Source organism: Drosophila albomicans, chromosome 2L (genome assembly GCF_009650485.2).
Source record: "Drosophila albomicans strain 15112-1751.03 chromosome 2L, ASM965048v2, whole genome shotgun sequence".
NCBI classification, from domain to species: Eukaryota; Metazoa; Arthropoda; class Insecta; order Diptera; family Drosophilidae; genus Drosophila; species Drosophila albomicans.
Window position 1 is genome coordinate 8909028 of NC_047628.2, and position 18214 is coordinate 8927241.

Below are 18214 nucleotides of genomic sequence, written 5' to 3' on the forward strand. Positions count from 1 at the left end.
AAATAAATCAGTGCAGCTTGCAGCAAGACAAAGATGCCATTGAGCATTGCCTAGAGAGATGCTAAGAAAGCAGATAGAGATGAAAGAAAACAAAGCCAAGATGCAGCAAAATGGCTTTGAAAAGCTTATAAATGTGAACAAGCTCGCAAAAAAATAGTGCTGAGTGCAGATCAAAGTATTCAGCGAATACTCTTACAACTTTAGAGAAATATTAGAATTAATTAAAAATCAGAAATGTTTCTTCTTAAGATTTATGTTTGTCTAAAGTGCTTTATAATCAAGTTTAAAAATGCAAGCTTATTATAATTATGCAATAACTACTTAACATGAGCTGCGAAAACATAGTTAGAGAATTCTGAAAACTTCTAAATTAACATAGTTATTTTATGCCCGAGGCAAAATGCATTTGAATTTTAACATGCTTCGCTTTTTGGCTGGTGAGCAAAATATTGTTTGCATAACTTTGGGCGTAGCTTACAGCATAAAAACTGTGCAAAAACGAAGATGAAGCTGCAAAATAAAAGTGGCTAGATAAAGCGAATGAGAGAGACAGAGAGCAAAAACTTTTGCATTTTGCAATAATGCTGGCTGCTTTCGATTAAGTTTTCCAGTTTGGTTTTTGTCGGCACATAGTTATGAATGGCATTAAATATTTTCTGCTTAGTAAGCTGTCATAAGCAACAAGAACAAACGAGAAGTCAGTATACTAATTAGAAGAGACAACATAACAGTAATAATAACAAGGAGAAATCATAACAATTGGCTAGATAAATAGACATTAGTCTGGACAAGTGATAAAAGTTGATAACAACAAAACAAACATGAAAATTTATGATGTGCATAACACCCGTTGTCCTCCCTATCCAAACCCTAGGGAAAGCTATCAATAACCTGAGGGAAACATAAAACTAATGCCACAGTCTGAAGTCTGAAATGTCATGGGTTTAGCTGAGAGAGCGAGAGTCCTGTGAAATTAATAACCTGGTTTACTTTTTCTGCTTTTCCTCGGGCCCTTTCTCCTCTTTGTTTGTGTGTGTGTGTGTGTGTGGGTTGTGCACATGCTCGGGGATTTATTTGCCGGAAATAAATATTAGCCGCAGTCAAACACACTTAAGCCTACGACGGCGACATCGCTGCCCATTTATAGTTTTTAGTGGAGGAAGGGAGGAGGTCGCTGCTATCAGAAGTGAGGGGTTGGAGCGGGGGGTCGTCGTTTACAGTGGGTTTTACACAGGCTTAGAGTGTGCTTTACACACAGACACACAATGATATATGTGTGTGTAGGCAACATTTGTTGTTGCTCTCGTATATTTCACAAGGCGCGTCGATTCCCATAATTGATTTTGTATTGGCTTACCCGGAAAAACAAGGCAATAAGGGATGCTCTTTAGACCCAAGAAACAACAAAAGCAGCCGCAGCAGCAGCAGAAGTAAATATAATATGGGGGCTGACTGTATATTAAATTTCAAAGAGTTTTCCATTGCGCCAAAAATCACTCAGCACTCACTGTCTAAATGAATTTTCCAGCCAAGATTATCAGGCATATAACAACTGTCAAGTGCAGCATTTCATCCGAGACAAAACCCAAAGCGAACTTCAGTCATAATCGAATTGGAGCTCAAATCAAATTTTAAATTTTACAAAAAGACAAGCAACAACAAAAATAAAAAACGAGAAGAAAATTGCCAGAAATGCTGTGAGTATTAGACAAACTAACCCCAGGGTGAGTGCTTGTATACCTGTAATAGACCTGCCGTAGACAAAACCTAAACATTTGGCAAAGGGTGCTCTCTCTGATAGTAAAATCAAAAAGAGGGTGGTTTGAAAAGAATTCACACAATTCCTAGAAATATGAAATAGCATAATTAACAGCATTTTTATTACTTATACAAATAATAAATATTCAAGGGTGAAATGTTTTCAAGAATACTAAATGATAAATAAAGTTGCAAAATTATAGAAAGCAAAATTATTATAATAATTTTTAAAAACAAAATATTGAAAATGTATTGAATGATTATATAAATAGAAAATAATTAATTACAAAATATTATCGTATAGATTAAATAGTTTTATCTGCAGCTTTATAAATAAGCTCGCTATAAGACTTTAGATAAAAACAATAATCCTAGACACTATCTGAATATAAGGCAGCAATTTATGATTATAAATAATTTTTATAAATTTGCTTCAATGGATATAAACTTGTAGTTGGACAAACCGAATGAAATTTATTCTGATCTTACAAATTACATATTATTTACTTTTATCTTAAAAATATGAATATTTAAATTTGTTGCTCATTTATTGCAATAGTGTTCAATCATCACATGTGTTTACATAAAGGACGAACTGTGTTTTCTCACGATACCATTGAGTTAAGTTTTAGATAGGAAAAGGATTATGCCACCGTTAATCAATCAAATACAACTGCACAATTGACATTTATAGCTCCAGTCTTTTGATCGATATTGACACAAAGCAAATATTTTATAGAATTGAAATCGCAATCGATCAACTTGTAAGGCAACCCTCGCTGATGATGGAAGATGGAGTTGCAGCAGAAGTGGCAGAAGCAGCTTGCAACCACCAAACAAAAGGCTAAACAACAAAGAGCAAATCGAGTTGTTGTTGCACAGGCAACAGACAACAGAAGCCTTTGGCTCGAAGCATCAGAGGTAAATGTTGCACAGGTTGCCATTGCCAACGCTGCTGCTGTCTGTTGCAGCCACCGCCTCATGCCTCTGCCGTACCCTGGAGTGTGTAATAATTTGTTTTTATGCCTTATCCGATGCCCCACTCCTACTGTGTAAACTATGCAGCAGGGTTGCTTAACCACCAGGGAGCTGCTTCATCAGCTTCATTCAGAGACCGGCTGATCTGTTGCGAGTTGCGAGAAAGTATAACAAATATTTATGCTTTGAGCTGTGTTATTAGATTTTAATTTCTTGCACCCATGGAAATGAAAGGTACACCCTTAAGGTACATATACTCCCCTTCTCCGCCCTCATCTTTCACCCTCCCACCCTTCTAATGTTGAACTCATCCCTTGCCTGAGAAAGCGTGCGAATGTTGCTTTGAGTATTTGCATTTTTAGAGGGTGGTAAAACGTGTCCCCCAAGTGTTTTGTATGTGTAGCTGCCCCGCATTGTTGCAAGGTGTCATGGCCAGTAATTGAGTATGGTTTACGCTAGTGTCATCATTTTGGCATTTGCTGCATCTTGCAAATATTTGAGTAAATGCCTTCGTTAGAGTGTTTCTTTCACTTTATTTTTCCCAACTATTTGTTGCCACAATGCAAATTTCCATTTGGCACGTGATGAAAGTCAGCAACAGCAGCTGCTTCAACCACTTTCTGCCTTTCTCTTTTTTTTTTTTTGGGTTGAGTTTTTGGGTTTATTTGGGGGGTTGCTACAAAATGACGTTTACGAAATTACATTATTAGAAATTGATGGTTTTGTTCGAGGGTTCGAGTTGCGCTTTTAACTGTAAAACGTTTGAAATTTGTTAGACGTGGGTGGTGGCATTCAGCATTCAGCATTTGCCATGTGGCAAGTGGCAACTGACATTCCATTAAAAATAAAATGCGAGATATATGTCAGCAGCGCTCTAATGAGCAACAGCAGTGTGAGCACAGAGGGAGGGTGTTAACAGAAGTTAAGGTGCACCTACCATTAGCTAAGGGAATTTTTAATAATCCCAACCGCATTTCAACTGGTTTCGCTCCGTTGCCCATTTGCTAAGTAAAGACCACATTTCAACTGCGACATAGAAACCGAAGCGAGGCGAGGCGAGTGCCAACCTCAATGCAACTTGTCGGTGTCACGCATGTTGCCACACTTGCCATCCACCCAACTACCAACTGCCACATAACATCACCCATTTTTCCCATTTCCATTTCCATTCACATTCCCATTTCACTTTGCATTTCGCTTTGCAAAATTCAACATAGATTAAATATGCGTTCTTCTTGCCACGTAGTTCGCTAGCTCGCTTCACTCTTTGTGGCATTTGCGTCCATTTTTAAATATTGAATGAAAAAACCATGGTGCAAAAACAACATGGACGGTGTAAATGATGCCCCAAAAAGCTTTTAAGCTCCTAAGCTATGGAACTTCAAGTGCTCTAGGATGTGGGCTGCTTGGCGGGTTATACAATAGTGGCAACTAAGTCTTCAAAAATATTATTTGTATTGTTCTTTTTTAATATTTTATTGCCGTGCGCATAAGCCAATATATTATATATCATAAATTATTTCTATATTCATTATATTTGCATTCATAAAGTAGCATTGATACTAATGTCTAGATTTCCATATTCTTTATGATAGTTGAAATGGCTTAAAAGTAGAAGCTTTAACATATTTTTGAGTTTTCAGGATTTTATTTATTTATAATTAACAAAGTAAACAAGTTAAAAATTAGGAAAGAAAATATAATAAAATGAACTTCATACTGAAAACATTACTAACTTACTATAATTTGAAATACTATTAGTATATCAGGTAGTATTCGGAAAATAGTTGCCAGCTAAAACATCTGCATATCACTTTAAATAAACACATTTCTGCTTCATCTGCTTTTTTCTTCGTGAGAAAATGTCATAACATTTTCAGACTAATAACGATACCAACTAAACAGATGTCATGGAACTTCCCTCTCGAAATGCGCTCTATGGTATTTTTTGTGAGCTAGTGGCATACAAGGCGAAAGAAATATGTTAGGAACCCACTTCGCCCACCCTGTGGCGAGTAAATACTAGTCAAAAGGTATTACAGTTTTTTGTGTGTGGCGGTTTGCATTGCATAAATGTTGCTGTGTTTGGCATAGATTTGCATGGTAAATGGAGAAAGGAATAAAATAGTATCCATAGCAGCTATCGACTGGCAACATATTGCACTTGCATTGGACAAAGTCAGCGTCAGGTTGGCACCCAAAACTTCCGTTTCGGTCAGCGGCAATAAAAATGAAAAGTACGAAAAAAAAGAATACATAAAAAATGACATTCTGAATGGCCTGACAGGAAATAGACTATTTGCATGAGTTAAGACCCGGAAACTCTGGGTTCTCTAGCCGTCTATTGATAAAACTAATACTGAAGGTACAGGTGACGCTTTTGTTAGCTTTAATTGTTTGTTTTTCATTTTCATTTATCTAGCGGAGGGCAGGCCTCGCTGTGACGTGAAGATTTGAGAGCAGTCGCACACTATTAATCAACTTGATTGGGCTTATTTAGTAAGGCCAAGCCGTGGCCCATGGGGAAAAGCGTCGACTGTCCTGTTTATAATTAATGTGCTACACACTGTGGGGCACAAGTACGAGTATGTATGTATGTATAACTCTGTGTGTGTCAGTCATGTAAATCCCCAGACGCGACTTGTGTCTCGCCGTCTCATGCCTGTTGCCTGCTAATGAAACGTCGTCAAGTTTTGACACCCAAAATTGCAGAGACTCGTTGAAAGGCAATCTAACTTGCAGCTAAACTTAATAAACACCCAGGCCAAATTGCAACTGCAACGCAGCCGAAAAGTTTTCATTAATCTTTGAACCCCGACTGACGTCTTCTTGACGCTTGAAACTCCTAAACTTTGAGCTTATCAAAATGGTTTCTGGTCAACAAACTTGGTAGCTGACTCCATTACATGAGCGTCATTTACACGCTGGCCACAATTAAATTGAATTAAGTTGGCAACGCCAAGAATAAAAAATAATAAAATACAAAAATAACAAAAGCCAAGGAATTACGCAGCACCTGAGCAGCATCAGGACAAAGGACTTGCCTGACTCTGTTGAGCAAACTTTTGCGTTTCTTCGTTTGCCGCTTGTCAAATTGATATTTGATTCATGACCAGCGCATTTGTCAAGTCATTCATCTTTCTCAGTTCGTGCCACAACCCACTTGCCACTTGCCGCTTGCCACTTGCCACTTGCCACTGCCTGGTGTGCTATGTAGTGTGCGCAAGTGCTTGGGTGGAGCTAACTTGGGTGCTCAGTTTTATTTCGTGATGAATGGGCCATTGCTGAATGGTAGCCCTTTTGCTGTGATTTCTTGCTACGCCGCATTATTTTAGATTAAGCTAAAGAGCACTTTCAAATGGGCATATTAGCTATATAACTAACTTCCAACTGCGTAATTTATTGTGAGGTATTTTATAGAACAACATTTTAAGATCTGTTCAATTTTCAGTGAAGTATGCTGAACTGTGAGATAATAACTACTTATTTTCTTCAACTCAAACTTACTGACAGTATCAATGCGACTTAATTATTAAAATACTCTATTAATATATATATTGGATATACAAATGTACTAGTGCATTAAAACAAAGAAAAAATATACCATGGAATTAAAAAAAATCCAAATACGGTCACATTACGCCCCAATTTTATATTGTAGATTTCCTAATAGTTTTTCAAGTAGGTTTCCTTAAAGCTAAAAAATACAAGTTTCTAGTATTTACCAAATTCCAAGAAATACCAACATGAGTAATGCCAAGTTTGGTTTTCTTATTTGTTATTCTCATAAATTTTGATTTCGTGTTAATCGAGTTTTATGCTCGTTGGCATTTCATTTCAATTTATTATTATATTCTAAGTTAAAATTCAAAAATTCGTTTGGGACTTCGTCAAAATATCTAACATTTATCTTTTTAAAATGATTATAAATCGAATCTCTAACAGACTATTATCACGTGAAATATTCAAGGTCAACCAATGTTTCAGGAATAAATCGGAAAATAACTGTAAGAGTTATCAGCTCTTGAATGGATTTCGTGCTTGCATCTTCAAGAATCTTAATAAGCAGGATGTGTGTGAAGGCAATAAAGTATCTGTGGTTGGCACAGGAGCTGTGGGCATGGGTTGTGCCATAGTCTTGATGTCCAAAGGCATTACGAATAACTTATCGCTGTTTGATATCAATGAGAAATTGTGCCATTCAGAGCGATTAGATCTGATGCATGGCTCTCAGTTTCTTCACAACTGTCATATTAATCCGAGTTGCAACATTGAATCGACAAAAGATTCAAGGGTTATTGTGGTAACAGCGGGTGCACGAGTAAAGCCAAATGAAACGCGATTGCAAGTTGCTCAGCACACAGCGGATATTATTAAAAGTGTAATGCCTAAGCTTGTCGAACTAAGTCCAAAGGCTGTGTTTATAATTGTATGCAATCCAGCTGATGTTATGACCTGGGTTGCTCGTAAAGTAACAAATCTTCCATATGAAAGATGCTTCAGTTCTGGGTGTCACTTGGATACGGCTCGATTTCGAATGTTTATTGGGAAAATCTTGAGGGTTTCGACTGATTCGGTGTATGGATACGTGCTTGGCGAGCACGGAGACTCTTCTGTGCCTATTTGGTCTTCGGTATCCGTGGGAGGTGTTAGACTCCAGACTATACATCCGACTATTGGCACTGAAACCGATCCTATGCAATGGTCCCAAGTGCACAAGGATGTCGTTGAAGCGGCTGCGAAAGTCAAAGCCGCTAAAGGCTACACGAATTGGTCTGTTAGCCTAACAGTCGCGGACATTGTCTCAGCCATATTTGAAGACAGTAATCGGCTCATGGTGTTATCAACCAATGCAAAGGGTATTTGTGGAATAGAAGACGAAGTATTTCTCTCGCTCCCATGTATAGTTAACAGAGGAGGTTTGAGTAGTATTATCCGCCCATACTTATCAGATTCGGAAAAATGCGCCTTGCAAAACTCAGCTGAAATTTTACTTAATGCTCAATGCAGTCTTAAATTGTAGCTTCAGTTACTATATCATTTACAGATATTGTAATGTATTTCAATTAAGAGAATTTTAGGGTTTTATACGAATGAAAATAAAAATTGTTATTAGGCTTTTTGTTTCAAAAAATAGTTGCTCATTTTGCATATAATTTTATTTCAAAAACAGTTTATTTAGTGTTTATTCATGATCTCAGCCAAATTTTTCATTGACTTAAGCGAAAGTTCATTATTGGGAAAATCCTATACTCGTTCTTTCCATAATGTTAAAAACTATCCCAGAATGTTGGATATGTGATTTATGTTTTCTAGTTCTATGAATCTCAGTTATGGAGAAACCATAGCAATAGCAATATTTTTATTATCCAAATAGCACAGTCTTGAGAACCATCAAGGGCGCACCGTGGTATTTACAAAACGAATATTCATAGAGTACTCTAATATTACATGTGATGTTTATAAATTATACATGTGAAATATGTATGCAATTCACAGAAAGTATCATTCGGTTTATCTTTCAGGTAATTCATTTTTCAAAATTTAATAAGTTAAATTCAAAAACTCATTTTCGACCATTATCTTTTTGAAATGTTGGTAAATCGCATCTCCAGCAGATTAATATCACGCTTCAAGCTCAACCAATGTATAAGAAATAAATCAGAAAATAGTTGCAAAAGTGCTCAGCTCCTGAATGCATTTCGTGCTTGCATCTACAAGGATCTTAATAAACAGGATGTGTGTGAAGGCAATAAAGTATCTGTGGTTGGCACAGGAGCTGTGGGCATGGGATGTGCCATAGTCTTGTTGTCACAAGGCATTACAAATAACTTAGCTCTTTTCGATATAAATGAGGAGTTATGCCATTCAGAGCGATTAGATCTAATGCATGGATCGCAGTTTGTTAACAACTGTCATATTAATCCGAGTTGTAATGTTGAATCGACGAAAGATTCAAATGTTGTCGTGGTAACAGCGGGTGCTCGAGTAAAGCCAAACGAGACACGGCTACAAGTTGCTCAACACACAGCGGATATTATTAAAAGTGTAATGCCTAAGCTTGTCGAACTAAGTCCCAAAGCTGTATTCTTAATTGTGGGTAATCCTGCAGACGTTATGGCCTGGGTGGCTCGAAAAGTCGGCAACCTGCCTTATGAACGATGTTTCAGTCCTGGCTGTCACTTGGATTCCGCCCGATTTCGAATGTTTATTGGGCAGATCTTAAAGGTTTCAACCAGTTCGGTATACGGTTTCGTTCTTGGTGAGCATGGAAATACATCTGTTCCGATTTGGTCTTCGGTCTCCGTGGGAGGTGTTCGACTCCAAACGTTACATCCAGCTATTGGTACTGAAGATGATTCTATGCAATGGTCGAGAGTGCATAAGGATGTGGTTGAAGCTGCCTTCAAAGTAATTGCCGCTAAAGGTTATACAAATTGGGCTATTGGTCTTACAGTCGCTGACGTTGTCTCAGCCATATTTGAAGACAGTAATCGAATCATGGTATTATCAACGAATGCAAAGGGTATTTGTGGCATAGAAGACGAAGTATTTCTCTCGCTGCCATGCATTGTCAATAGAGGAGGTTTGAGTGGTATTATTCGGCCATATTTATCAGATTCGGAAAAATGCTCCTTGCAAAAGTCGGCAGAAACATTACTTGATGCTCAGTGCAGTATTAAATTGTAACTGCGATTAAAATTAATGTAATGACAACATTTTGTACATTTTTCAATTTAGAATATTTTATAGCATGGTAATAAAAAAGGTAATTTAGTTTTTATTTGGAACAAAATTCAACAACAATTCAAACTAAAGTTCTTCGAAAAAAAATCTTTAAAAAATTACCCAAAAATATAAAACAAATGAGCAGATCCTTAGATATTGTTTTATATTTGGGTTCTTTAAATTTTTATGAGTGGTACGGCTCTACGATATTTTTTTTTTTCAAATAAATAGCTTCAATTGCAACTCCTGCAAGGGATGATAAAAAAATCATTGATTGCAAAATTAGATTTGGTTCCGTTTGAAGCGGATCAAATTTTTAAGACACGTGTATTGGTCACCCCTTGAAATTGGAATTTATGTGTGACAGATTCGGGGGTTATTACAAAATTTGTACCAAAAAGAAACTCACAATAAAATTATTGATATCGAAAATATAGAAATACAATATTAAAGTAAAAATACAAAAGTAATGTAACTACATTTATGTTTATATGTATTTTAAGTTATCTAGATGGCCAAATAATTTAAGTTTGTGGGAAGAACTAAATATTCAATAATAATAATAAAGAATAAAAATAATCACAATATACAAATATGAAGAAAGTAACTAATAAAAGCCAAAATTTTCAATTGTTTTTCGGTCTTTAAGATTCAGTGTATTTCATAATCGCATATGGCCACATTTCTACCTTGCCTTTATACAGCTAAATTTGCGTTGATTTCACTTAAGTGTAAGCCGCAAGCCCTAAACATATTAGGCGTGCACCTTGTCCCGCTGGGAGCATCGACTGGTGGCCGCTTTTGCCGCATCATCATCAGCCAGTTAGAGTTACAGTTTGTCCAAAGTTCGTGCCACATACAGTTTCAGTTTTGCAGTTGGAGAGGACCGTTTGCTTGTTGGTAGCACGCTCACGTAATGTCGGCTGGACAGAGGGGGCCAATGAAACTTTTTGTATAGGCTTACATTTCATTTTTGTACGATTTGTCAAGTCAGCGGAAATCGTGGCATGCCTATCAGCGTGGCATAAAATTGAAAAATTACTTTGCGTGCCAACTGCAATAGTCAAAACTTAGAAAAAGTCATAAAAAATGCGACTCGACTTGGTTATTTGAGTTTTTGTTTTTCTCGCTTTGATTTGTGGCCAAGTTAAACGCAAACTTGCGTTTCCTTTTGAAGTAACACAAGCAACAACTTGTCGAAGGTGGCTGCCAAATAGTGGCAAGAGTTACTTCACTTCAAATATCCACTACCAACCAAAAGAAGAAACTACCAACTGTGAACTACTTCTAGTTAGCGCTGCCAAATTGTAGTGTAAATATTTTTGTTGGCCACTTAAAACTGTTGGCTGGGTTAATTAACGGCATTCTATTTCGTTTGGCCACCGCAAATAGTCAACAACTTCTACTTCCCTCTCCTCACACAGTCCCTATTAAAACCACCGAAAAGTGGGCGATGCAATTCACCAAATAAACATTAGCGCTACGCCTGGAAATGTTAAAGTTTCGCTTGTTTAAATAAGAAATAAGGAAGTGAATGGGGAATAGGAAGAGATAAGGGAGTGTAGATTGAGAATGAATGAAGTAAAGTAAAAGAGAAATTGAACAAAATGTAAATACGTAAATAATACATTTTATTAGGTAAGAGTAAGAGAGCTCGAATTGTATATTGGTATATCTGAAAGTACTAACAAATCTATTATTAGATTTTCAATATATATTTACTTGCTTAAAATATAAATGGAAATCATTTCTTAACTCAACATTAAAGAATAATTTAATAAGCAATAAATAAAAAAGAACTCTTAAAATAAATTGATTTCACATTTATCATATTATTTTCAACTTATTTCAAATGCCTTGATAAAATCTAGGGTGATAATAGTTAATATGAGCCATAGTCTTCAAATATCGTGTCTATGCTCTCTCAAACCATAAAAAGAAAGAATAGCCAAAGTTTGTTTCACAAAGTCTATGAAATAAAGTTTAGCATAAATAAACATAAAATAAACTACCGCCAAAATCAGCAGTTACATGCTTTTTTATTTAACTACTCATTAAATTCAATTGGTAATGCTAAAAGTTTTCTGTGATTGCATTGAGCGATGAAAAAAATCTTTCTCCTTGAGATCTCTCACATCTGTCTGTTGTCCCCATGGAACATCTACATTTTGCCTATTTGTCGCATTGTGTTTGGTGCGTGTTAAAAAATAATTTCCCCAGATAATTTGACGGCACGCATGTGGCATGGGGCATGAAGCATGAACGAAGCTCCGGCTAATAGGCTGGCAAAAGTTTGAGTTTGAGTTGCAAAACTTTTAGGCCAAAGTTTTTTTTTTTTTTTTTTTGCTGTTGTTTTTGTCGGTTTCTCTTAACAGTAGGCCGAAAAGTTTTTTTGTTGATGTTGATGTTGATGTTGTGCTGGCTTATTGTTTATTTATTTTAATGCAAAGGGCCGTGTGTTGATTTAATTGAGCCAAATATGTTATTGGGCCATCAACATAATTGGCCGTCTGGCCAAGTTGTGCGACTTAATTATTTGCTTAGCACGTGTGTCGTGTTCACATCGACCCCCATGAAATGTTATTCTCTCTCTCCCGCCAGCCAATTGACTACGTGAGCAAACAATTGTGGGGAAAGAAGTGCGGAGGCTTTCCATATTAATTTTACATTTTTGCGGCGGCGGCATAAAAATAATAATAAATAAAAGTATCGCTTAAATTGTTTATACAACCTCACAATGCGCTGTGAATATGTATGTATTCTGTTTTCGGGGTCCATTTGCGCCCACATTCTCATTTCGTGTTTCTACCGTTAGGCTTAAGCCCCGGAACGTGACCCGGACCCGGTCCCGAACTCGGAACTGGAGCTTGAACCCGAAACATTGTTTGTTTAACTGTTGTTATTATTCCCTTCCAATATTTGTGTGGGCGGTTGGCCAAAATGAAGCTCACTCAAACTTATCATTGTTCGAGGTCTGCTCTTTTGTATGTTATGTACCGACTGACCCCTTACGCTTCTGTCTTTCGCCCCCCGTTGTAATATGTGTTGCATGTTTTCGGTTTACTTTTTGCTGCTGTGGCAGAAAAAAAATTGAAAATTTCGTTAAGCTCAGCGGCAGGTTTTTTTCACCCCGATACTCTGCGCCTATTTGTGTAAACAAGTGAAAGTGATTTATGCATAAAAACTCCAGCCTATAGAACGACCTGTCACAGAGACAGTCCTGCCTCTATTCTGAACCCTGAGCCCTGACTTGCCCTGATCCTCCGCCTTCTGTGCCAGCCCCATGTAGCTGTTGACTCAGGCGTATGATTGTTTTGGAGTGCCTGGATTTATGCCTCTTGCCGGGCAACCATATTGAAATGTATTTGTATATAAGACGTGCTAGAAGTGCAAGTCTGTGTGGGTGGTATTTTTGTTGTTGTGTTGGAAATTGTTTGTTTGAGTGTTCTATGGTACTTTATTCGGAATTTAATACGTATTAAATTTTTAGAGAAGTTGATAGTTTACATATAAAATTTTAATTATTTATTTTCATACAAATAAGTAAATTAATATGACAAGAAAACTGTGTGTTTTAGTTAAGAGTCACACATAATTAATTGACACTTCTGGATTAAATTTATTTATGATTATTCATCTTTGAATAGTCGCATTTCATTATTTAAATACATGACTCCAATTTAAGCAAAGTAGAAAATTAAAGGGTATATGCTGCCGCATAAATTATTTATTTTTAGTTTGATGAAGTTTTAGTTATAATATTCTTACTTATGTAAACTGCATTAAGACGATTTAAATTTTAGGCAAGTTTATGGTTGAATTATATAATTTCATGTGATTATTCCATTAATTTGCTTACAGGATTTGCTAGCAATATAAGCGCCTTTAACTGAAATATATTTATGTTTTATTCATCTTTAAATAGAGTTGATTCATTATTTATATTATGTATGTATTTATATCTAATGTATGTAAGCTAGAAAGTCATAGGTAACCGTTGTATTGAGTTTGCTGAAGGTTTAGTTATGTTTCTATGTCTGCAATTATCATAAGCTTCATAAATCTATGCATATTTGTCTCCTAGGCAACTTTGACTATGATAAAAATATAATTAATCAGACTCAGGAAAAGAACTTAAGTGCCTAATCTCTGACCGTTTAATGTCGAGCACCCTGCTCGAGTACTTTTAGGTAATCAAGTATGTAAAGCGTTCCTTTTATGCCAGATCGAGCTACTCGTAATATCCGTAACCATTCAACATAATCAAGTATCCACCCACATGCAATACATACACACACGAAGCTGGTCAAACAAATATAGCGCCAGCCATGTCCCCAAATTAATTTAACGCCAAAAGGGGGCAACTGCCAGGAGAAGCGGTTGGGAAGGGCTGTGAAGGGTCCTTTTTTGAGCTACCAAAATCCACTTCAGCTGCACTCATATGACGAGAAAGTCGCCCATTTGCCAGCAGCGCGCTGAACATTATAATAAAATTAATCTCCATTTGTTGAAGGGGGGACGACCCCAAATACAGAGTTGGCTCGCCTGCTCCGCAGTCGCTTGCAGTCGCAGTCGCTTTATTAGCGTCGAAAAGCTACTGGAGCCAAAAAGTGGCAATTATTCATTTTATGAGCTTGGTCTAAAGGGCAGCATGTGAACCATAAAAATTAAAAATTAGCCCTCAGACAGCCCTGAAATGGGGATTATATAACACGCATTTGATGTAGTCGACAAAGGCAATGAAGGAACGAGTTACCACCCCTTTTTCTGGCAGTAAAGTCAAGAAAATGAATATTTATGCGACAACTCACGTCTGAGTTTTACTTCCGCACCCTCCCCCAATGAATAGAGCTCCCACAGTTCCTAAGTCCCTGGTCGGGTTGAAGCTGTTGTCGGCTGTTGCCTGTTGGCATTGTTATAACAAGCACATGTCAAAATTTTCACAAGGCTCAGATCAAAAGCATCGCTGCCAAACAAGGCCAGAACCTGTGGCTGTGTTGTTGGGTCACTAGACGTCGGCTTAGTTGGGTCTTCCTCTGTCGCTTAGGTGTGACTATCAGCTCTCGCTCGAATGGACATATGAGCAGCAAACTGCAACATTCTAAATGGGCCCGGACCCAAGGCAGAATGGGTTTGTACATGGGCTACTCAAAAATTAAATCCAATTATCAGTTTAAGGCCACTCGCAACTCCGCTGGGGGCCAGACAGACACAACACACAGACACATGTGTACTGAGTGTGTGTGTGTGTAGATTGTGGCTAACATACAAACAACAACAACAACAACAACAATTGCAACACAATTACAACAACAAAAGCGGCCAAAGAACTTTTGTAATGCAACAAAGTTTCATTATAATGAGAAACTTTTGTTCATACAATCCTGTTGAAGCACTGTTAAGCTCATCCTGGGTTGCCCACACCACATGATTGCGCCCGAAAAACATTGTTTTTTAGTTAATCCAACTTTGGGTAGCTCAGACTTGAAGATATTTTCATAGAAGCGCTACTTTATGCATTAAAATATACAACACAAAATGTTATCCACGTGTTTAAAACAAGTTGATACTTATGCTTAAAATAACAAAAAAGAAATTACAATCGAGTCTGTTTGAGTGTGTGATACCCGCTATCCATTTTGAATATCCATTTGAATAATAGTGCGGTATTAACTTTAAAATATACCACATAAATATACCTAAAAATTCTAAAAATATACCAAATGGTAGTCTAGCTTTAGAATAACGCTTCCTATTGAATTTTTACCGATTTGCTGGGGTGGAAGTGTTAAAAACTTGAAACAAAATTGATCTGCGTGCTGTCGAAAAAAGATGATATCTTTATATCACTATAAAGTCACTAAGATCTAGGTTTTCATACGGACAGACGGACATAGATATATCGGTCTCAGGTGTTGATGCCGATCAAGAATATATATATTTTATAGCGTCAGAGATACCTCCTTCTGCCTGTTACATACATTTCCTGAAGGCACAAATAATAATACTACTTTATGGGTAGCGGGTATAAATAGTATTTTTTGGTAGTATTTTGTTAGTTAAATGTAAGCTTATGTAGATTAAGTTTATGATTTCCTTTAAAAATCATTTTAATCAACCATTGTTGAACATTATATATTGTCCATAAATAAAAAACAAATCAAAGAGCAAAGTTAAATTTTTAATCTTTAATTTAAAACGTTGTTTAAATATTACTTTAAATAATCACTAAAATATTGAAAAGGCTTAGGACACTTTTTGGGCTTAGAAAAACACACTGTTTACACTTTTGATATTTGCTAGACATGGATTTGCATATGATTATGCTCTCGAGTCATGTTCTTAACTACTCAGGGTTTTAGCAATTTGTTATCGGACGACTTAAAGTGCCTTAGACTTAAGAGATAGACAATCGTTAGTCAGTCGAAAAGTAGACTGAAGTATTCACAAGGACTCTAGGACTCAAATGACAGCTTAAAATGTTGGCAATGTATTTGGATTTACAGGTAGCTACACACAAAAAAGGGGCATGCATATAAAGGACCTTGCGATTTGATGTTAGCTTACAACGCAGAAATGTAGGCAATGGTTATCCAGCAATTTGTTGCCTTACAGCAAAGATTTAAGCAAGCAAATATCTTCTTTCTTTCCTTTATTATTACTATTTTTTTATTTGGTCTGACCTGAGGCGCACACATGCCCCAAAAAATATTAGCATAAAAGTGGGCAACCCAAAGTTCTAGGTTCTCAGGTTCGGCAAAAAAATGCTAGAAATGTAAATAAAATCAACAGCGGAAGGCAGCACAAGAAAAGGACAACAGCCAGGACAATAACCTCATACCAGAACACATACGAGTACAGCGAAAAGCAGAAGGTGCTGCACAAACAACAACGACAGAGCGGAAAAATATCATTCTAAAACGCTTGACAGCCACTTACACATGTCAAACGCAAAAGGATAACGAGCAAAACGGATATTAGAGTATTAGACAGGATGCTGTGTGACATGGCTTGCCCTTAACTCATGTCCTTCATCCGTCCCATCATGCCACTGAAATTGCCCGCCAGCTGGGCATAGCTCAACCTTTTTTTCCCTTCCTTCTTAGAAGGAGGCTAGGAATTTTAGGTTCCTTAACGCAATAGTCGTTTAGTTGGCTAACCAGATTTGTATACCCTGTACTTCATAGAAAAGAGTTACTTTATGTAGAAAATATGTCAGAAATATTTGTAGTAAATTAACGACAACGAAGGCTTTCCAAATTTTAAATATGATGGACTCTCGTTTATATCGTCCAAATTTCTATCTGAAATATAATAAAGTCAAGATTATATTTTTCTTTTAGGTGAAAAACATTAATTTAAATATCTAATGATTTAGTCATTAAGGTGTTAAAGGGTAATTCCCTGTTGTACTTTTATCCATATTGCTTGCTGGCTAAAATGCTAAGGAATTTTTGAATCGAAATCTACTTAGTCAATTAGTGGGCCAACATCATCAAGTTTTGGCTAATTGCTGTTTATATTTGCCCCAAGCATCGTTAGCCAGTTTGGTAACTTAAGCCTCTTTTGACTCACAACTCTCCAGGCCACTAATTAGCTTGTTCCCTTCGCCTGTTGTTGTTTTGTTTGAGGTTATTGCTATTACGTATTTAAATGAACTCCAATTAGCGTACCGCATTCACTTGAGCATTGAACACAATTCGCATACATAAATTATATAATAATATTAACGTGTTTTATCTTTCGCTTCATTTATCTCATTGCAGGTAAGCCGCTTTTCAGACGTTTCCCATTGAACCATTTGAGCTGTGCTATTGATAAGAATGAAGTCGTAAGTAGCTTAACTGTGAGCGTATAGAGCACAATACAGCTTAAGTAATTGCTCCAATTGGCAGGCAAATTAATAGTCAGCCCACATTTGGAGTTATTATTAAATTCGGAATAAATAGATTTATATTTAGTAGCATTTGCTTTGTACTTTATTTTATTTCAGATCTTCAATATGTTTTCTAAGAATATATCTAAATTTAATTTGTGAATAACATGCTGAATTTGCGCCAACGTAGAAGAGCCCACAAAAGGCGAACACTGCTAATAGCTGCTGTTGTTTTCATAATGGTTTGGCCATTGATTTTATTATGAGATGCACAGAATAGCGGATGAAAACTTGTCGAGTAGCACAAGCAATTAAATATGGAGTGGAATTAATATAAACTGTATTGTATAGTTAGGAAATCAGTACAGCAGATATGAAAAATAAAGCGGATTAAGTAGCTGAAATTCTCAGCAAGTTTGTTCGGCGATGTGGTAACTACAATCCTCTACTTAACGCCTTAAGCTATGCTATGCATTTTGAGTTTCAGTCGAGCGTGATGTTCACCTGTTCTGTGATCCATGCTTCACACATAACCGTCTCATTAAGCTTGACTGTAGCACTCATTAAATTTATACATATTTAATTGACTTTATGGTCCGACAGACACAGACACACGCATACATACTGTACATACAAGGCGGCGCCATCAGGCAGCATTCTACCCTACTTAGCGCATCGTTAAAAACAACAACTATACAACGAATATGCTTGCAACATATTTCTTGTGTATGCTCTCGCATAAAGGCTTTAATAATGATGCAGATGCTGGGGCATCATGATGCTCATAATTATGTGACATGCAACCGCGTTGCATGGCGGCAAATGGAATGCATAAAAGTTGAAAAAATACACTGCTAGTGGTATAAAAAACCA

General features: G+C 36.7%; 1 protein-coding gene and 1 long non-coding RNA gene across 6 annotated transcripts in view; both read left to right on the forward strand.

Moving 5' to 3' along the window:
• The window catches only part of LOC117563385 (protein sickie), a 208510-nt gene that overhangs the window by 43225 nt on the left and 147071 nt on the right, over nucleotides 1-18214 (forward strand). The gene's annotated exons all lie outside the window — the stretch shown is intronic.
• Nucleotides 1521-17780, forward strand: LOC127565274 (uncharacterized). The gene is made up of 3 exons (XR_007954639.1): nucleotides 1521-1697; nucleotides 17232-17296; nucleotides 17459-17780. It is a non-coding gene; the product is annotated as an uncharacterized LOC127565274 (long non-coding RNA).